General features: G+C 33.9%; 1 protein-coding gene across 1 annotated transcript in view; it reads right to left on the reverse strand.

Annotated features, from left to right (window-relative positions):
• LOC113491721 (slit homolog 1 protein) overlaps positions 1 to 13,770 on the reverse strand; it is a 100,288-nt gene extending 86,518 nt beyond the window's left edge. Inside the window, exon 1 of the mRNA XM_026868850.1 lies at positions 13,078 to 13,770. The gene's annotated coding sequence lies outside the window, so the exon portion shown is untranslated. The remainder of the gene's footprint in view (positions 1 to 13,077) is intronic.
• Positions 13,771 to 20,838: the final 7,068 nt, after the last annotated feature.

The following is a 20,838-nucleotide window of genomic DNA, read 5'->3' on the forward strand; positions in this document are numbered from 1 at the left end:
AACAAATTGCGAGCCGTAACGCCCAAAGTAACATACTTCAGAAAGTTAATAATTCGTGAAAATTTTCAGAGGCTGGGCTTATCCCACGGAAACGTGAATAGCTTAATGCTTTAATCCAATTTAGTCCTTTTATAAATAACCAGTACCTTAGTCATGGTCTACAGGTCTTTCGGAAGGTAATTTAAAGTTTTATGCTTAATTAGTTTGGACCTAATGCAGTTTTAAGAAAAAGGCAAGTAACCTAGAATGTTATTTTGAATCTAGGCCAATAGTTTTAAGGCAAGAAAAAAATGATATCTATGAGAACAATCATTTAATTATTTTGTATTCTTCAAATACATGTAACGTAAAAGCTATTAAGTCACTCATTTAAATCTTTATTTCTGGTAGGCGTAAATTGCAGCCTAATAAGCAGCAGTAATCCAAAAAAAATGAAATGATGAAAAACGATTCAGATTTATACAAAAATTAAATTCAGAAAGGATGGTCAAAATGTATTTCAAATGCAGCGACAGACCTATCAAAACGTTTTTCTAACTAAACTACACAATCGGCGCATTCAACGAGACCGAGAAAAAAAAATCTCCACAATACCCTAAAAATGTTGAAGTGGGCGAACGTAAATACCGCGAATTGTAGTGGAAATACCACACGGCACAATCCGTGAGGATTTACTGTTATTTTTATACCAGCTCTCCTCCTTTTTATTGCTTTCCATCATTTTTCTTTATATTTATTGGCTATCTGTAATACATACGTGATTCTTTGCATAATGATGTATTTTTTATTTAGTGACGTTACTTGAGGTGTTTGACAGTGAAAAACCTACAAGTTTACAAAATAACTAGTTATTGTCACATTACATCCTCAGAGTAAGCTATCCACTTCGCTTAGTTTACCTTGATTTATAATTTACTACTTGCATGATCCCTAATTCTCTACCTGAATTTTACCCAGCGAACAAAATCTACCACCAATATCCCTACAAATATCAATTTATTTTTCACCCTACAAGTTTGTGAACGCAACAACTCAGTTAACGTCGATCTTTATTTTTAGGGCATAATGTCATAGCAGCAACAGAAATAGATCACCAGTAAAAAATTCGACTGCCAATTTTGTCTACCTATCACGGTTCATGGAACAGCCTGGTGACGGCACAGACAAACTTACAGTCATCAGTGATAAATTTCCATTTTTACCCTTTGGATGGACAGAACCCCAAAACCCAAGAACCTTCACTTAAAGAAACAACGTAATCTCCAACACAAAATCGTAATCTTAAGTAGCTACCGTAATACCCGTAAAAAAGAAAACATTTGTATTTAAATAAGTAAGATTCACATTTCTATTAAGGTATTCGGTACGTTTATTTTAATCGTATCGTGAAGCCAAGAGCTCTCGACGTAACCATTTACGAAGAAACTTGACATTTTCTCGTAAGTTCATACTTTTACATGCAGACGTTTTTATTAGTATGAATGTGGGCTTTGGTTGACGGACGTATGGAGTAAACTGTCTCCAAGTGATGACTGGTTTTTTTTGTACTTGTTAGCTAGACTTCTAGACTTAATTGGCTCTTTTTCTTTTAGCCTAGTGGACACTCTCCTCGGGAGTGGGAGCGGGTAGTTTCGGGCGCGGACTCTTACTGATTACACCTCAACCGCACAGCAAGGTCTCTTGCATTTGATCATTGCATAGCAGTTCATCACGCACCGACCGTGGGGTAACTTCCGGCATAGGAGCCTATGGCTTTCAATCCCATTTTGTAACTGTACATGTAAAGTGCGTCAGCTTTCCACCTAATACTGGGACGCTGCACGAAACGTGGACCCCGTCGTGAGACTGAGGTTACTAGAAAGATAACCAATCAAATCAGCCTGTAGTAAAAACGACGGGGGGTGTGTTACTACAAGACTTACAGGCAATCATATTGATCAATAGTGATTACATTTGGCAGTCTGATTTTTGCGTTGATCAGCCTTTCGGAAAACAGCCGCAGCTTTTTGCCGCTTGCAACTTACGTTTGTAACGGTTAAAGATTTGAGATATAAATGAAGCTATACATTTTGCAATTTATTTCTACAGAGATCGGTTTCCTACTCGCTAAAGTTCGAACGTAAAATTACCTAACTTAATCAATCATAAGACCTTAATAGCATTTGGAAAGTCAAGTGAAGTGAAACCTTTTACTTTCGAAGTCTTTAATGATTCCAGCCGCACAAAGTATTAGAAATTTAATGAAATTTTCTGTCCTCTTCGAACACACAAAAAGTATGTTGAAACGACGAGACAGAGAAAAACGAACGGAAATTTATCTCCGGAGACACAAAAGCCATAAAATATATTGAAATCCATTCCACCATGAAATGTATTGAATTAATACATCAGATTTTCCGACTTCTAAGGCTTCGCGTCAATATGAGGCCAGTGATAATGAAATCCTTTGTGGAAGGTTCCCCCGTTCGGGATTTAGGCGGGCCTGCCGAAGATAACGAAAGCTTAGTTTATAAGCCCGTCGGGACCAAACTACTGGACCGTGTAGCTAACTGACGCCATTTTACTTTGCCCTCTGCTCTTAACGAAGCGGCTAACATTTACCCGGATAATATTTTCAGCAATCGAGTTAAGTTTTTCCCTGAAATGTTGATGCAAAAATAAATAGGCGTACGAAGCAAATAGGTTTATAAAGTAAATGCAGTATACTCTCGAGAATAATTAACTTGTTTAACTTTTTGCTTATTCTCGCCACGTTGTCGTAGTTTGTCAGTTGGGAACTAGTAATTAATTGGGTTTTTATAAGATGTAAAAATGTTAAGCATGACGAAAAACAATGAACACACATGAAACATAATTATTATTGTGAATAGCAAAATTTTACATATCAACTCGGCCATTGAACTGTAGAACCGTAAAACCGTGAAACCACATTTAACGTTCAAAATTTATCGTAAATAAATATCTTCATTTCAATCAATTGTTTACGAAAAATACATCAATAACAACTCTCACTTAACAACATAATTTGACAGATACAAATAGAACGATGCTTTTAAAAATCTGTCAGGAAAAAAAACAAAAGAAATCACTCGATGTTTTCCTCGATTCCAACCAGCCTTACATTACTAACGCAAAATTATGATTATATTGGTTGGTAAATATAAAAGTCTCACCTCCTGCAGCGTGGCGTCAATTTACACACGTCATATACTTATATACATACAGGTACCTATGTATATGTTGTATGTGGAGCAGATATAGCCAGCGCAGACTTCAGCTCGTATAATAACAGGTATGTTATCACAGGGCCGTGGTTTCATTTACCGTACACTTATAACGAATGTTTAACAAAAGCTTAAGATACAGAGGCCATATATGAATAGGATTAAATATTTTAAATGTACAATTAAATTCAATATTCGTAATAAAGAGCATTTTCGTTTCTTGTGTAATTGATATTGGTATTTGAAAAAATCGTGATTTTTCAATTATTTTTCTTTTACATGTATAGAAGAACATTATGACTAAAAAAATCAAGTACTTAGGATCTTTTCAGGAACTTCTGAAATTTGCTTTTTTTTTCGCAGTTCCAAAATGTACTTTTTATGAAAAAGAAACCGCTAGAAACTCTACAATATTCGAAAGATATTATTCCTCATCGGTAACTTAAGATTTCCCAAATATTTATATAGGAAAATATATACAAATGTTTTTATTTACTAACAGCAGTTGTTAAAACACCTGAATCCCAAACCGGTATTTTATGGATAAAAACTCGCAGCAAACTTCCCCGGTTGTTTGTTGTTACAGTTGCAGTGTTGCCAGAACTGAATAACCCGAGTTTTTTAAAGTTTTCCAAAGCGGTGTCTCGGGGGCTCTACTAAAGAACTTTGTTAGAAGTTTTTATCTTAAGCTCATACGACAGACCAAGAAGTTTGCACTTATAAATACAAGCTTGAAGCTTGTATTTATAAGTGTGTGCTGTGCTTAGAAGATTCATTAGATTAATCCTTGAAATAAAGCCTGTACGTTGCATTTGATTGTTATCAAATGTTTCAAAGAAAGTCCCTAAAGATTTTATCTTTTTCGGAGAGTTCTTTTGCAGCTAGCCTAGCGTATATTTTGACTGGCTTACTGAGAAAGTAGTGTTTTTTTACTTAAAAGTAGTATTACAAAAAAAAAGAATGTTCTTATAATATAAAAATACCCTTATAGTTATTTTCCATGCAATTTTTTACAAAAAAATATTTGATTATTAAAATTTGGCTCCCATGTCAACATACAATACATAAATCAGGTTTCTCATCAATCAGAGAGGGATATGTCTTTTATCAAATCTGAGGGAAAACGATCCAAATTGAACAGTTTATGTTAGATATGTAATTTTCGCAATCAATCATCATTGAAACAAAGTATTTTTGGCGATTCTAGCTAACGTTTATTGGCGAAATTGTAACTATTAGTCACATTTTTGTGAAGGTAGCAGAAAAAAAGAATCGTGTGATGAAATGAATCTACATAACTCATTTATGAACTTCATTTGTTGTCTAAACAACGAAAAATAGTTTTTCCCCACATTCCAATATTGTGTTACATAAATCAATTATTTAAAAAACTCACTAACCTTAGAAAAAGGAACAAGAGTCAGCCATCACATTGAAGCGTATTTTTCTTCTTTATCGTAGACAAAATCACGTGCAGCAAGTTGCTACGGTTTGCTGACGTCATCGTGTCGTGTCAAACCGTAGCCTTGCTAGCTACGCTACCGCTATCTTTGTTGTGCTTAAAATATAACTATTGCTACGCCATCGTTCATTCCTGATATGAACAAAAATAAGTGTGGAGTGGTTTAGACAAATTGAAGGATTCGTCTTAAAAACTATATATTCATGTAGACATCTTTGTTTATTAAGTTTATTGATCGTTTCTTTTGCTAACACTTTAAGAACTCAAATTATTTTTTTCTAAAATAAATGCTATATAAATTTACACGTATTACCAGCCATAGGTAGAAGTGAGAATCTAACCTCAAAGCATATTCCATGCAATTCAAATACAACTTCAAGGAAACTAACAGTATGAAATTGAAATGCGTTGAGAAATATTAAATTTCATTTCGTGTTACCGCGAAACGTTGATTCAGAAAGTCAACGTTGCATAAGATGTAGTTACCCTACACTCTAAACCCGTTCCATATAATATGGAACATGCATTAGAACGTAAATATGAAGAAATGTATAAAGCAAATAATAGTGTATAGAATGTACTTAAGTGGTAATATATGTGTCAAGTTAAAAGTATTTGTATACGCGTTATATTTATCCGCTAACGCTTGACGAAACGCTCAAATGTACTGGGGGTCTATCGCCACGTTTTGAAGTAATATGAGTTCGGAATTGGGACAGGGATGCCGCTTTGCGCCGTGAATAGTGCTGTCACGCTTCCACAACCATAAAAATGATATAACCATGAACTTCCTCTAAAATAGACAAGTCAAAGTCACGTGACATGGTCCAAAAGAATGCCATTCCTTATTTATCAAGTTTTCTCGTCGTTTTCGATTCTGTCTCTTTCTGGACTCGTTGAATATACCTAAAATACCTGACTTTGTGCCCCCCGCCTTTTGATATGAAGGCAACTCAATAGTAATAAAGTTTTTATATGAGTAAAGTAGTAGGCGTTCATGAATAAAGAAGAGCATTACGTGGCACCTTGCGGTTCACGGGAACAGGCTTATTTCCACAATCTGTTTGCGCTGGCAGGCTGGCACGTTTCGGCTAAGCGAAAGATCGCAGCAATGCATTTCAAATGTCTTAATCGCGGTCTAATAGAAGCTTTTGCCGATTGCGCTGTGAAATGTTTCCTGTACAAGGTAAATAATAAACACAACACGAATCTTGCATTTGCTTTTCTAAGGATACAAAAATCAACTTATACTCCATTTTTTAGAGACAAGAAGGTAGACAATCGTCTAAAAATCTGTTAATACAGGTATTTAATGTAATTACACAATATAGTGAAATTCATAAAAATCTCGTGTAACCGTGTTATCCAAATTATTTCGTAAAAAATGGGTAGACTTAGAGTAAATAATTGTAGGTATATAGCAAAACAATTTTATAAATAAATAATACTAATTGCTGGAATGACTTGAAGTCTAAAAAAGGAAAAAAGAAACAAATACAAGAACAAAAAATATTCAATTTAAGTCAGATTTAGCTCCAGTTGTTTCACGATTTAATTTATTTCTCTCTTTCCCGCAGACGCCTGTTTAAATTCTTATAAAAGTCTCGACGGACTGAGTACGGTTTTTTTGGATGGAACGGTTCTTATCCACTTTGAATAAACAAACAGATCTGCCGAATAAGTAAAATGTGGAGTTTCAAGTTGCCTGTTAGTTTGAATCGATCAAGCCCATTCATGTTCAATAAGTCAAAGATACTGCTGACCTTTTAAGCAATTATCTATATCTATACTAATATAATAAAGCTGAAGGGTTTGTTTGTTTGAATGCGCTAATCTCGGGAACTACTGGTCCAAATTGAAAAAATATTTTTGTGTTGAATAGACCATTCATCGAGGAAGGCTTTAGGCTATAAGCTAATATACTATAGACTAATAGGAGCGAAGATACAATGGAAAATATAAAAAAAACAGGGCAGCTATATCAAATAAAGTTACGCTTAGCTTAGAAAAAAAAAGTACTTTTTTTAAGGTTTGATAGATTATTTTATATATTACTAGTTCACCCACCAGTAGAAAAATGTTTACATAGAAAAACATCTTTTTCTTTTATAAAATCGGTCATCCGAATTCACTTACTCAGAATCTCATTTTGTATCAAAAACAGTTTATTAAGATAAAATACTAAAAACTTCTACATCCAAACCAATGAATAGGCTATTAAGATATAGACACACACACATTTCGGCTTTCAGTTAATGTACAATTCATCCAAACAGTCTTCAAGCAATTAATCTAACATAAACAGGGAAGGGTCCGAGGGGACGCGCTGACAGTTCATGTAGCACACACGTAATTTCCACTCAAACTAATATTACAATAACATGAAACTCTCATCTCCATAAATCACAAGTCCGTTTATTAAACACACGTTTAGGTACACCCTAACGGTAGTAAGACATTTGCATACCACGATAACATCCCTGCTGGTTTTATCTAGAAATTTCTTGAACGTTTTCCCTGTTTTACTGTACTACTGTACTACATTACGTGGTAATGTCAATTATTATACCAGAGTTGATTTTACGAAGATTGCTTTAAGATGAACTGTTACAGTGGTCTATCCACGAGATTACAATTAATAAAAAAAAATTGATGAAATAAAAAATTGAATGGAAAATGCATTTCCACAGGCAGTTGTGTATTAAAACTTCAACTTATATAACTTGAAAAATAGTATTTTTGGATGGTCACTCCGTAGTTTTCTGAATACAAAGAGGTCGTAAAAATAATTTATTCAATGCTTGATTACGAAAGGATATCAGAAACGGAAAATAGCTAATTTACTGTTGCCAGCAGGCTAAACTGACTGGAATACTTAATTCGGACAACAGACCTTAATTTTCTTTTCTTAATCCCAGTGCTAATTGTTTTTTCTTTCTTTTTTTGATACCTTAGTAATTAGTCCCAAAGATTTGCAATTTTCTCTCGATTGCGGTATTGGTAGGTGAGATTTGTATATAAAACGTGAAATCCTTTTTTTTCACCGTAGAAAAAAAGACATACTCATTATAATAATAAATATCGGTTGACAACACCAGACAAAAAACAAAATGGCCTGTTTTACGGAACCCTCAGTGTCGCTAGTCCAACTCTAACTAGACCAGTTTTTTTATTAAAGTAAGTTACAAGTGCCACAATTTTATTTTAAATTCTTTTTTTTTAACGAAATATAAGTTATTTTGTAAACTAAAAAAGGAAACACCCCAAAGATAAAAACATCATAAAACATTTTCAAGCAAATGTTGTACTTTAAATAAAAATAAATAAATTGCAGCACCATTAGTCTAAACTTTTTAATTTACGTTGCAAGAGTTCCACGCCCAAACGGAGACGTCATATTTTCATATTCTACGTGGAGTGACTGTAGATGACCCAACACTTTCAAAAAGAGAATAAATAAAAATATTTCAATGCGGCGTCTTTCAAGAACTCTTAATTTTCTTTTCCTCTTTTGTTTTTTTTTTTTACTTTTTTCCTATGGAGGGTTGTGTTTGTTTTAACAGATTAAAAAAAAGACGGAAATTCAATGTTCCATTGTGGTTTATTTTAACTGTTATCATCGTGAAAAAATGTATTCTTGGAGAGACCTTTAACACTTTCCATAAATAAATATCCCTCGTATCATATTCCATACGTATTTATGTCAATAGGAAACCTACCAACAGTTTCATCTACTAGAATATTGCCCGTTTATCGAACTCGTTCAAAATTTAACTCGACGCTGATTCGCCGCAGAATCATATAATATACATATGTACGTGATCCAATGAAAATTCTGTTAGGCTATAACAAGGTTTACTGCACCGAGACAACGCAATGGTTTCGTTAAAAAATTGGAGCTTTTTATGTGCGAACGTGTTGCTCGGTAGATGTGCGCGTGCTTTAATGGTCGGGGAAATTACCTATTTCACGGGCTGATGGACCGCGTATTACTTACGAACTGTAACCATTATTTAGTAAAACAACAATGTACCACGAACCAGCAATTAGTAGACGGAAAGATACTCTAGATTGTTAGGTGTAGAGTTTCTATTAAAATGCCCCGACTGTGATAGCCATTTACGTGGGCAGTGTCAAACTGTCAATTAGACGCTGACCTTTTCTTTTCTTAATTGACTTTTTTCTTACATATTGTTTCATAAAGTTTATTATTGCTTTTGAAAACTAATTAAATGTTGCTGCGTTATGAAATTGTTGGCTTAGTTAGTTTTTTAGCTGGACTGTATTTTTTAAGTGTCTTAAAATTTTTACTTGTGAGAGTTTACTATTGTGTTGAAACTGTTTGCCCTTATTAAGAAGATAATAGAGAGATTTGTTCTAATTCTCTAAGGAACGCCTAGAGCAATATATATTACATTTGGTGGTTATAGTAGAATTTCTCAAATAAGATTTGTGTTTACCTAAATTACAGGAACACTCATGTTATATAGATGTTTTATCAATACTAAACAAAAATTATAAAAAATACGGTATAAATTACTATTACTTGAAAGTTATAACTTACGACATGATATTGCATGTCGTGTTATTTCTGCTTTTATTCTATTTTACATAAGTCTACATTCCCACCTTCTATCCCCTTAAAATATAAACACATACATTTTTGACACGTAGTCATAAAAAGGTGGTTTATGGGTCCCATGCACTGTCGTAAAAAACACATCTCTTTTATTTTCAAACTCAATTTTGGCAAGTTAGACGCTGCATGCTACGAAAACTCATTAATATTTTTAATTAATTAATTTAATTTCACTCGTTATATTGCTTTCGCAGAACAGAAAATAAATATAAATAAATATTGCTCAATTTAAATTTTACTTTTTTGAGCAGATGCGGCTCAACACAGTAAAATTTAAATTAATAGTAATTATTATTGCCTCAACACAATAAGATGGAATTAAGAAAACATTTATTGAAAATTGTATTTTTTATTTTGACTGACGACATGGCCGCAATAATTATTTAAATGATGATTTGCCAAAAAAACATTGCAAGTGAAATAAAAGACTGCAAAACAAATTCATTAAAAAGGGTTCAATTTGTCGATACGAATAACAAGCGACCGACAACAGTAATAGTGTATAAGTAGAAACTGCCTTTTTTCTATCTCCATTATACCTATCAATTGGTTTAAACACAAAGTCATACCGATATTACTTATAAGTACTAAGAATATTCCTCCCAACGGAATATCCATTGGATTCATAAAGCAGTCTTGAAAAACTTGAACCTGAACGATCTTATAAAGGGCTGTTATTACGAACTTTTCGCGAACCTTTCTTAGTGTAACTACGGAGGATTATAAAACCTTTCCAGCCTTAGGGATAAGCTATCCACGAGCCTTCAGGCTTTTGGACCTTCGAGGCTAAAAGAAAGTGTTTTACTCCGATATTTTACTACTTAAACAAAAATTGAGTATGGTAATAGCTTTTTCTTGCTAATTATGTTCTATTTAATCGAAAAACAGTTTCGAATCGCTTTTCTACAAGCAGCGACTGGCTAAAAAAAATGTAGAGTGTTATTCGGTTTTCATAACAGCTTGTTTCGACATTCAAGAGTATTATGCAAGTTTGTTGCCCGCTTATTCTACTATTAAACCACAATACCAAAAGCATATTTAGTATAATATTCAAGCAACCTAAATGGTATTTTGCGTGCATTATAAACTGGAGTGAATTTCTATTGTGGAAATGAAACTGGAAACGAAATGAAAGTGTTTATTCCTAAAACTTTATACCTGCTTTGTCCAAAATTATGAAAACTAATATTATAAAAGACAATGGTTATGTTCCATTCTGCCTTTTGTTTCTTTTCAATAGCTTATCGGGTATCGGGTCATTTAATATTTAAATGATACACACCGTACAAATATGTCCTACTTTATCGGACCATTACAAAAAATATTCATTATTTGGGAGATCTACGAAATTCACTTATTCTAAGTATGTATATTAATAATTATTTAATATATTTATTTAAAAAATACTTTTTTTATAAATTTCGCTCAGCTGGTTCAAAGCCTTCTTTTCGTGTAGTCAAGGATCGGACATCGGAACACTCAGATTCTCATATTAAAAAAATCTAATCAGTTCACAAGTACATGTTGTCCAAAAAAAATAACACTCTGAATTCAAACCGCGTTGTAAGCAGTCATAAAAATCTACGTGCTTTAAAGAACTTTTAACATTACGGCACCGAACTCAAACTCCTCTCCAATATTCTCCTTGAGTATCAAAAACCATTTCATTTAGGAACACATATACAAACATCGACGTGTAAAACCGTAAAAGGCTTCACAAAAAAAACTACAATATTGCAATTTTTTTCATATTTCGTACACAAAGCAAGGAAGAATATATTATATTGAAGGATAGAATTGTATATTAAAGTTCTCAACAAAGCTTCTGCGTGTTAGACCTGTGTCCCCTTCTACGCCTTTATAAAAGACCGGGTCTCATGAAGTTCTCTACCAAAATAACAAGTCTGGATTTTCGTATCTGACACAGCTTAACACTATTTTTATTGATTTTAATATCAGCAAATAGTTTCTCCTAAAACGTCTATTCTTCTTCTCTTCTGTGAATCGATCGCGAATATTCATGATTACGAAAAAACGAAAATATCCTCTCGTACCAGATTAAGGTCGCCGCCTCAGAATAAATTATCCCTTTCAGAATCGCACTTTCTTTGTTCGCCGGTTTGTTTTGCTCGCTATGTGTGCAGCATTAAGAAGTTTTAACGAGATGAGGAAGGTCCGAGCGTTGCTTTTAAACTGATGTGACATTACAAACTTATAGTTTTAAATTGCATTAAGACTTAAAGGGGGATTTGCACTATCATTGTGGTATTATTATACATGCATTTTTTGCCAGTGTTCGTATTTAGGTTGTACAACGTTAGTTAATGTGACTGTAGTAGATGCTGTGCCAATTGTTAAATATTTTTTTAGGTACATTTTACTTATGTCGAAAACTTCTCGACTAGTTTCGGACAAAACCGGAGTCCTTAATCATGAGATCGCGAATCGATATCATAAGATATATATTCTGTTTTAACGAACTATATAGGTATTCACCATTCGCTAAAATCATATAATACTTGTATCTGAGAACTAACCAATAGCAATGCAAGTACCAATCAAACAATGTCTGTGAAGTTATAACAATAATAACACATTCGCGGAACATTTACTGATAACCCTTGAACCTACTGGAATCGTTTATTAATAAGCCATAATATTGCTAGTCCAATTAAAAGTGGATAGTTCTGTATACCCCAGATATCATCCTTAATTTATAAGTAGAAGATTTGTTAAATCTCAAATCAGGAATTTGTAGCAATTATAATTTGACATGCGTTATGATCAAAGCTTGTCGTCTTCAAAATTCCTTTGTTCGTCAACGGAATATTTAGACTTCAATAACGTGTTCAAAAATTCATTTCTCTTATTATTATTTTAAAGATGCGATCTTTTGGATTACAAGAAATTATTTTTGAGTTTATCTTACTATCTTTAATGAATTTGGGTAGTAGTGGCAATTATTACTATTTTGCTCACCTTCATCCTCCTAACGCTCAATTCTTCGTCAATTCCATCAACTTTAATTAAAATATAAGTGTTAGAAGTCCTGCTACACAATGCACGAGAACAGGAAGCGAATATGTCACAGAGAGCCCGCGCCGGGGGCCGCCGGAAACTGCCTCAAAGTTTAATAACCGACCGCTTCCTGATACAAACATTAACTACTCATTCAATAAACCTTGTCATAGCAATTTTATATCAAAACAAGTATAAGTAAACGTCTATAAGACCCAATTTCCCACAAAATTGATTGCTTATCTTATTCGAGACCTGACAACGTAACAAAGAACAAAATTCCGCCCTCTCACGAATTTTAGTGATGTTACATTTAGGTCAAAATGAAAAGAAATAACTCTCCCTTATCTTAAATCCCCTCTTTATCTTCCTTATTTTTGTAAGCATTCCCTTCAAAACGTAAATTAATAAGGTAAAATCCACTTTTATTTAAAGCGCAAATCTTTTTCAATTTTTACGTTGCTTAATTTTCGGTTTCATTTATTTTGAGACACCCTTTTATTAAAGAGACAGTTACCGAATCAGTTAGCGGCGAGCGACAACAAACGCGCCATTTTCAATTCAAAAAGCGTTCGTAATTCAAGCAAACATTTTCGTAAGCCCGAAGCCGGTCAGCTCGAAAATTGTTCGTGCTTAAAATTGCTACTTAGCTAGAGTAAGAAAAGTACCGGCAAGAGAAAGCGTACTCAGTTCACAGAATTTTGGTAAAAAAAAACAAAAGAAGGTGTACTTACGAAAAATCTGGTGTTTTTCTTAGAAAATGGTGTAAAGTTATCCCCGTCGGAGGGGCGCGTCGTGCAACAGGCGGGGTCGGCCACAGAACTAATGAACTAGCATGTTTTCACACAAGATCCTCACTATACAGTTGTTTTGTCCAGGCAGCGGGTCGCGGAGGCTGACGCGGCGTTCGCCCGCCGCTATCGCGCGCTCGAGTCTGCCCTCCGAGGGGTGTTGCCAGCTTTTGTTATTCAAAATTGTGGAAAATTTTATGTGGACTTTTTTAAGATTTACATTCATATAATGATGTAGATTGATCTGTAATTTTGGTACCGATAAAGTTCAGTTTTTTTAAATAAATACCTTTTACTGATTAAAAAGAGATAAGTAAACATTGGCGGTGCTATAATTCCAGCAAGCTTGATAAAAATGAAACCTCATTGATAGGCTCCCATGTAAACAAAAAAAAATCTAATGATTCCCTTTCTGACGAGGATATCAAGTGTGACAAAACAAAAGTTATAAAAACCTTAAGTAGAAATGGCACATGCCGCGCATTGCAATGCAAAATGCATACAGAAACAACATTTGAAAAATTTAAAACATTTGCATAAGTCATTCTCCCCAAAAATATTTTACGACAAAATGTAAATATTCCATTGCGCTGGTATCCCCGCAGGGCGGCGCGTGCCCCGCGCCCCTCGCGCCCCGCCCGCCCCACGCTCGCCGAAGCCGTGGAGGCTCCATTCGTTTAGCATTCGCGCCCTTTGTGACACTTAAAACCATTGTTCACAAACGAACCTTTTCAAAGTTGAACTACAGCACTTACACGAAATCGACTGAAGGTAGTAGACTCCGTCGACACCTATTGGTATCGAATTACAGAACATTTTCGGCTGTTCCCTTCACGAGTCGTTGTTTTGAATTGGATCGCGGGATTAAGTGGCTTCGGCATTCCTTTTATTTTCGCTTAGTTATCTTAAGCGCCGGGATTATGATTACGAAGAGTGGTAGACGGATATTCAAAAGAACTTTAGTAGGACTGTTGTGATTCATTAAAAAAAAACGAACGTTATTTTGAACTGGTTAAAATCAATTTAACGTTCATTCAACGTGCTATTGGTACACTATTGGGGAGTGCTAAATTGTTACAGTTTGCGTTTGTGGAAGTCTTAGCTCTGCTCTTATATAAAATTATATTCTTATAATATTATCTAAATAAACCATAATTTTCCAAAAGTTACACACAAACATAAGTCGACAAAATACATACCTCTCCATGCCTTAGACGACAAAACCCATACATCAAATGTAATATTTATAAATTATTTAGGTACAAAATTATAGCTTATTTAGTTAGTTCAGTCCTTGGGTACCCGACACGACAGGTCTGACCTTCGTCGTCGCGGTCTGACAATTATTCGACAAGAGCTTTATTTCAAAGATTAACAACCATGACAAACTTAATTTATAAAAGAGAAATTTCATAACACAGGCAAAAATTAATTAATAGATTTAAAAATCTAATAACCCACCGCCCAAATTTTTAACAGTCACTCCATTAATTTTTTATCAAAATCGGTCTATCCATTTTTATAGCTGTTAATTGCATCATCATCGGGTTTGAAGCTACCATGAAAATTTCAACCTGCTAGCTTATTGGAAAGTGTCTCCAAATTGCGTCACAAAAATTCAATCGGAATGACAAACTTGCTTGTTTGTCATTCCGGTTGGATTTTTGTGACGCAATTTTGAGACACTTTGAACTTATGCACAAGAAAAAAGAGTGCATAAGAATTGGAAAATGTATTTAAGGCTATCGAAATAGTGTTAGTTTTATAAAAGACGCTATCCGGAGTGTATTCATGCATCCACTCCGGATGGCAGTAACTTGCACAAATGAATTTGTAACGAAGCCTTCCGAAGCGGCCCTGGGTTGTTATTTTTAAGTTCTCTACAATTGTCACATTTAAATGTATTCAGCACAAGGCTGCCAAGCGGTGTGCATGCTCCGGATAATCTCTTGAATGTCGCTCTACATTTAACAAAATTATTATTATAATTTACATTTACATTTCTTGCATTGTGGCTTTTGCTGTGTTTATCAAAATTTGGTCCAAGACGCAAAATATATGCCACTCTTTTTGACCTAACCTACCCTACCTTATATCTCATTAATAAATAATAGAGGTGTATAGACGCTTCAAGAGAAAAAGAAAACTTAACAATCAAATCAGTCATATACAGCTGTAGAGCCCCAGCATCCATTATTTCATACAGTTTGAGACGCTCTCTTTAAAAATGCATTACGTATAATCAGAACCCGTTATAAGCGCAATTTACGTGATATAGCAGGTCTAATTATACTGGTTCGAACCTTCGAACCCTTCAGGTAAACTAAAACTGACTGCTGTTATAAAGTATGAGTATGAGTGACGTAGAACTGTCAATACTCCTTGATAAGTGTTTATGTGACGGCTTGTTGATCGATTCACGACTACTTGATACAACCTTGAGACCTCAAAACCAAAAAAAATATATTTAATATCTAGCTGTTGCTCGCGGCTTTGCTCTTTTAGATGTCAGTTATAGCTAGAAAAACTAGTTCCGTTTCAACGAATTCCGTGTACCTATTCTTGTAAGTCATCCAAGGTGTCAGTTACCTAAATACTAAATATAGTGAAATCAGTCCAGCCTTTTGCGAGTAAAAAGGTTTCAAGCATACACACAAATATACAAATATGTGATGTAGTTTACAAGTGTAATAACAACACCTAGTTCCCTCCTATTCTTGTGAACAGATTCAGTTATGATACAATGTTACTGAAATCTATTTTCATATTTAAGACATGAAAAAAAAGAAATAATTATGCTATCTCTATTTATAAGATTTTCTTCGTCGTCATTAACTTTGAGTAATGTTCAACAGAAGTATTTCTATTTGCAAACATTCCTGGACCTCTTTTACATCGCTCTAATTAGCACTCTCCTGAAACCTCCTCTTAAATAAAAAATATTATAGCTGAAGGAACGTGACAGCGTATAATACAGCGTAGAGCGACGTCTCTCTTTCACACTCTCTATAATATTACTTTAACGATTAATCGATTTGAAAAATCTAAGATCGCTAACGCTAAGCTAAAGAAAATTACTTGTCAAATTAATTACCGTATAAGTCGTTGCTTAACCCAGCTTTTGTTTTCACTATTTATCAATATAGACGAACAAGAATACACAATCTTTGAAATTATAAAATTTTAACTAACTAGCTATAACCGTTCATGAGATTCAGATAGCAGAGTGTTGGTTTTTTTTTATACTTTGGGTACAGTACCTCAAAAATAGTTTCTCCTTTTCTCTTTGTGTATCAAAGTATAGCCACTATACCGTTCACAAAGCTTCCAGTAATATCTCGTTAAACAAATATCAACATTACTTCATTATTGGTAACAACAGCAATCAACGTTGTTAAAATATTAAACACGAACGGGTTTAATGTGGTCAGATAATTCCCATTCAAGTAATTCTACTACAAAACAATTAATAGTTGTAATTTGAAAGACGGTTTTCTAGTTCTTGAAGTATTTATAAAAATCGGTTCAACTATTTAAGATCGTGAGCTCTTTTCTAAGAGGGGTTATAATAAGTTCGAACGCTATGTGTGTCTGTGGCACCGTAGCTCCAAAGTGGGGGCACCCATTTGGATGCGGCTTTTGTCAAGGGGTTTTTAAAATTTTAACTTCTGTATTTGATCTTCTTTAATCTCTAAAACACACGTATACCTATATATTTTTAATAAGGTTTAGGATTAGGTTAATTAGATTACACAGAAAAGTTGCAGAAACAAAAGATTTAAAAAGAACTGCCCAAATGGCTCTTAAAGGCTCTTTTTTTATTCCATTCACATTAGCGGCATTTAAATCCACAAAGATAGAAACTTTATCCAATATTAAGAAAAACTCCACGCTAAGTTATTTCTGAAATATGTATCTACCGATCTCTGAAAATAGATACAGACAAATACGAGTCGTAAGCCTGGTTTCTATGGCAACCGTATACTTTACTATTCTTTCTAGAAATCAATAACCGTGTTTTGTTAATTAAATCATTAGATATTTACAAATTGCTTTTCACTTTTCTCTTCATTTTTACCAACTGTTCTTAGGGTTTCGCACCCCAGGGATCTATGAAAGGAGGGGGAGGGGTCATTTGATGATGTCCCATATGAAAAAATAAGGGGTAAAGAAATCCAATTCACCGCTGTCTGTCAGTCCGTCTGTCACTAAGCAGTATCTCAAGAATTCTGATAGCTAGACAGTTGAACAACAGACAATAATGAAAATCAAAATAGGATCTTTTTGGCGATGTAAATTTTTTAATGATAATATTGCTGAAAAATTATTTTTTATTTAGCCTGCTTGTACGAAACCCTAAGTGTTGCGAGTCCGACTTCCAGTTCACCGATTTTATAACATAAACAGTAGTACGAAAAACTTGAAATAATATGAATCCTTTTTCCGCTGTTGACTATATTTTAACGAACTGTTTTTTTTATTATAGTTATTTCGCTCAGGCTTGAACAAAACAAGTTTTGTAGTTCTTGTTTCTCTCTTTATTTTAACAAGCTTTTGTAAAAATATTGCGGCGTTTTTAACACAGATTTTATGTATTTCATTCCGTTTTGTCTGAGAGAATAATAGGAAAAAAAAGTTTCACAGCTTCGTCGGTAAATTGATATGTTTGTTGCAAAAAATTTAGAGCGTAGTTATGTATGTCTAGATCGGTTGTTGTAAGTGACGGCGAATGCATATTTCATTTTTATTCGTGTTTTTTCTGACATTGTCAGCGCGTTAGCGTACGTCGACATTAACTTATTCCTTCGCTAAAATCCGTCGTATGTTTAGACCCTAAACGACAAAAATAGGCCAAAATAGTCTGGGAACAGCATTGCACATGCACTACTTACCTACAAATCATCAAAGATAAATAATCTTTAAAACACTATAGTTCTCTACTTTTCTGCAAAATTACGTTTTTTTTTTATATGAATTGAATCAATTATTTTTTTATATCGATTGATATTTGTTCATTAACACGAAAACATTGCCAACTCTACAATATCCGTGGGGCGTTCTGAAGATTTAATTACAGATACAGGCAAATTGCTGGCTGGATGACACAATTTCACGGTTTAACGATATCAAAAGCAGTTTGAAGCTCATTGAAAATGAATTAAAAAGTAAAAGATTATGATACACTTTGTAGTACACTTTTCATGTTTTATTTCGCCGAAATATTATATAAACACCTATTGGTAAGTACATTTAAGAGTAAAGGAATTGTTATTAATCCACCTCTGCACAAGTAACATTCATTGCTCACTAGATTTCTTTTTAAATGTTCTGGTGATTCAATCTTTGTAAAAATGCAAAAAAAAAGTTATTTGTTTATTTATTTTTATTTGAAATAGATGTTTTCTTTTAGCGATTATTTAAGTACATAGATCCAGAATAGCTTATTTGTTTCAGCAAATTAACGTGCTTCAAAAATATCTAGATATGATATATTATGTATCTAATAACCTTTCGTAAAAACCCCTTTCGATTCCCCTAGATGAATAACACAAACACATACACAATACAAAGATACTCGTAAGATTTCCGCCAAAGGATTTATGTCAGAACCAGCCGCTTTAACGAACCAAAGAGATCCAACTATCGGAGGCTTGATGTCGTATGTACTCTGCATCGCTATTTATTGGTATAACTAGCATCAGAAGATTGCAGTTCAAACTGAAACTGAACGAGAACAAATTTTAAAATAGTTCCGAATACAAACGGATTCTTCGGGCTTATTGATTTATCCATAAAAATAATATCCACAACTTAAGTGGTGGCACGTCGAAATAACTAGTATTATTAAAAAAAAAAACTAAAGATAAAGAAGTGTGGAAGAAACAGTGGGAAGCCTTTGCCTAGCAGTGTGATCCACGGAACTCAATAGAAAAACATAACTACTGCCCTCATTCGCGGGATTCTACGACTTTCATCCAATATACACTGAAAACTGTAATGTTCTAAGCATTTATCAAAATTTAATTTGAAACTAGAAGTTAACCTGTGTCAATATGGCCAAGCACTATGGCCAGTGCAAGGTGTGAGCATCAAAGCAAGTCAAACAAGACGTACGAACTCCCCAAGGATTCCTTGATGAAATCATATCCAATCGTAATTTGCTTACCGATGTATAATATGTACACTATAATTTAGGCTTTGGTACTTAGGCACCTAACTACGTCTAAATTATAGAGTAAGCCAGGATTATTGTATTAGGCTCGCCTTAATTAATACGCGTTTACCTAAAACTAATATGTAACCAATATGTGTATTAATTACGGTTTGAAATTAGTAGTCCGAAGTGGGTGTCCGAAAAGCAGGCACGTTATTTAAATAAAACAGATGATATTGTTACCATGGAGCAGCATAGTGAAATGAAAGAATATTCTGCAAATCAGCATGTCTTCACTTGTTTTAAGCTAGCTCTAGTTGTCATTTATTAACTTAACTAACTGACTACCCCGATAAGAAATGTTTAAACAAACTCATTGTCACTATTGTACTTAGTATCCAAATGTATTCAATGGATAACGTCAGTGACTAGTTTTGCTGGGCATTTTTTAAATGTTTACTTTTACTTCATTTATTTTAGCCCCCATTTTTAACCCATTTTAATTAGTTGTTCTTTCAGTGTCCTTTGAATAACCTCACCGCGACATTTTTTATAAGAATAAACTGAATATTTCTTATTAACTTACTTCTAAATTTAAATATGTTATCACATATTCAAAGGTAAATAAAAACCGAGAGCAACTGCTTTGCGGTTCTATAATTATAATATAAGAAAGTCACTCTCTGAAAATTCAATAAAAGACTGTTCACAACTACGAAGTAAAGAGTTTATATTCTGAAGTATATTGAGTTATATTTTCTTAAAGTTTCTTACACTTTTTTTATTAAGAGTACCTTATATTTTTATTGATTACTGCTGTCTGCATTTCATTTTATAGAGAACGGTTAGAAAGACCATTTCTCATTAAAATGTATTTCAAAAGCGAAATCACCATTGCAGCAACAATGCCTAGCGAGTTATACAAGTTAATAACATGGGTAAACATTTAATTTCCCGGTTATCAGATTCCGAAATAACTTAATATTCCAATGGTAAAGCTCCCCTTTTTAAAAGCCAGCGCCGGGAAAACAAAACACGACACGCAAATCCAATAAAGAAAGAATCAATAAATATTTAATTCATTCAATCATATGCCAAAAAGATTCAGCATTCACAATTCCATTTCCATTCTTTTCGTTCGGCACTCTATATAAATTCGATTTTAGTGAAGGAAATATATTCTGCTCTCACCACGCTTGTCATTCTAGCTGATATGATTTAATATCTGGCTGTCTGTGTAAGGGTGTTGCTGAAACAAAGCTTTTATTCTCCTTGTCGTTTCTCAATTGTTATTCGTCCTTCTTAAAGTATATTTTTGGTCCTGACGATTGTGGAGCGTTGTGCAGGTTGGAATGAGAGAGATTTTGTTATCACACATTTTTGTACGAGTCTTGTAGGCACTACTGGAAACAAGAATATTGCAGCCGAGGAAACGAGTTGGTACACTACATAGTGAAAGGTAGCGATTCTGTAAAAGAAACCTTTTTAAGCTCTAACGCAAAAAACAAGGGTCTTATATTTTTTTTTCTATCATTCAATAGATACAACGA

The sequence above is a fragment of the Trichoplusia ni genome, chromosome 3 (genome assembly GCF_003590095.1).
Source record: "Trichoplusia ni isolate ovarian cell line Hi5 chromosome 3, tn1, whole genome shotgun sequence".
NCBI classification, from domain to species: Eukaryota; Metazoa; Arthropoda; class Insecta; order Lepidoptera; family Noctuidae; genus Trichoplusia; species Trichoplusia ni.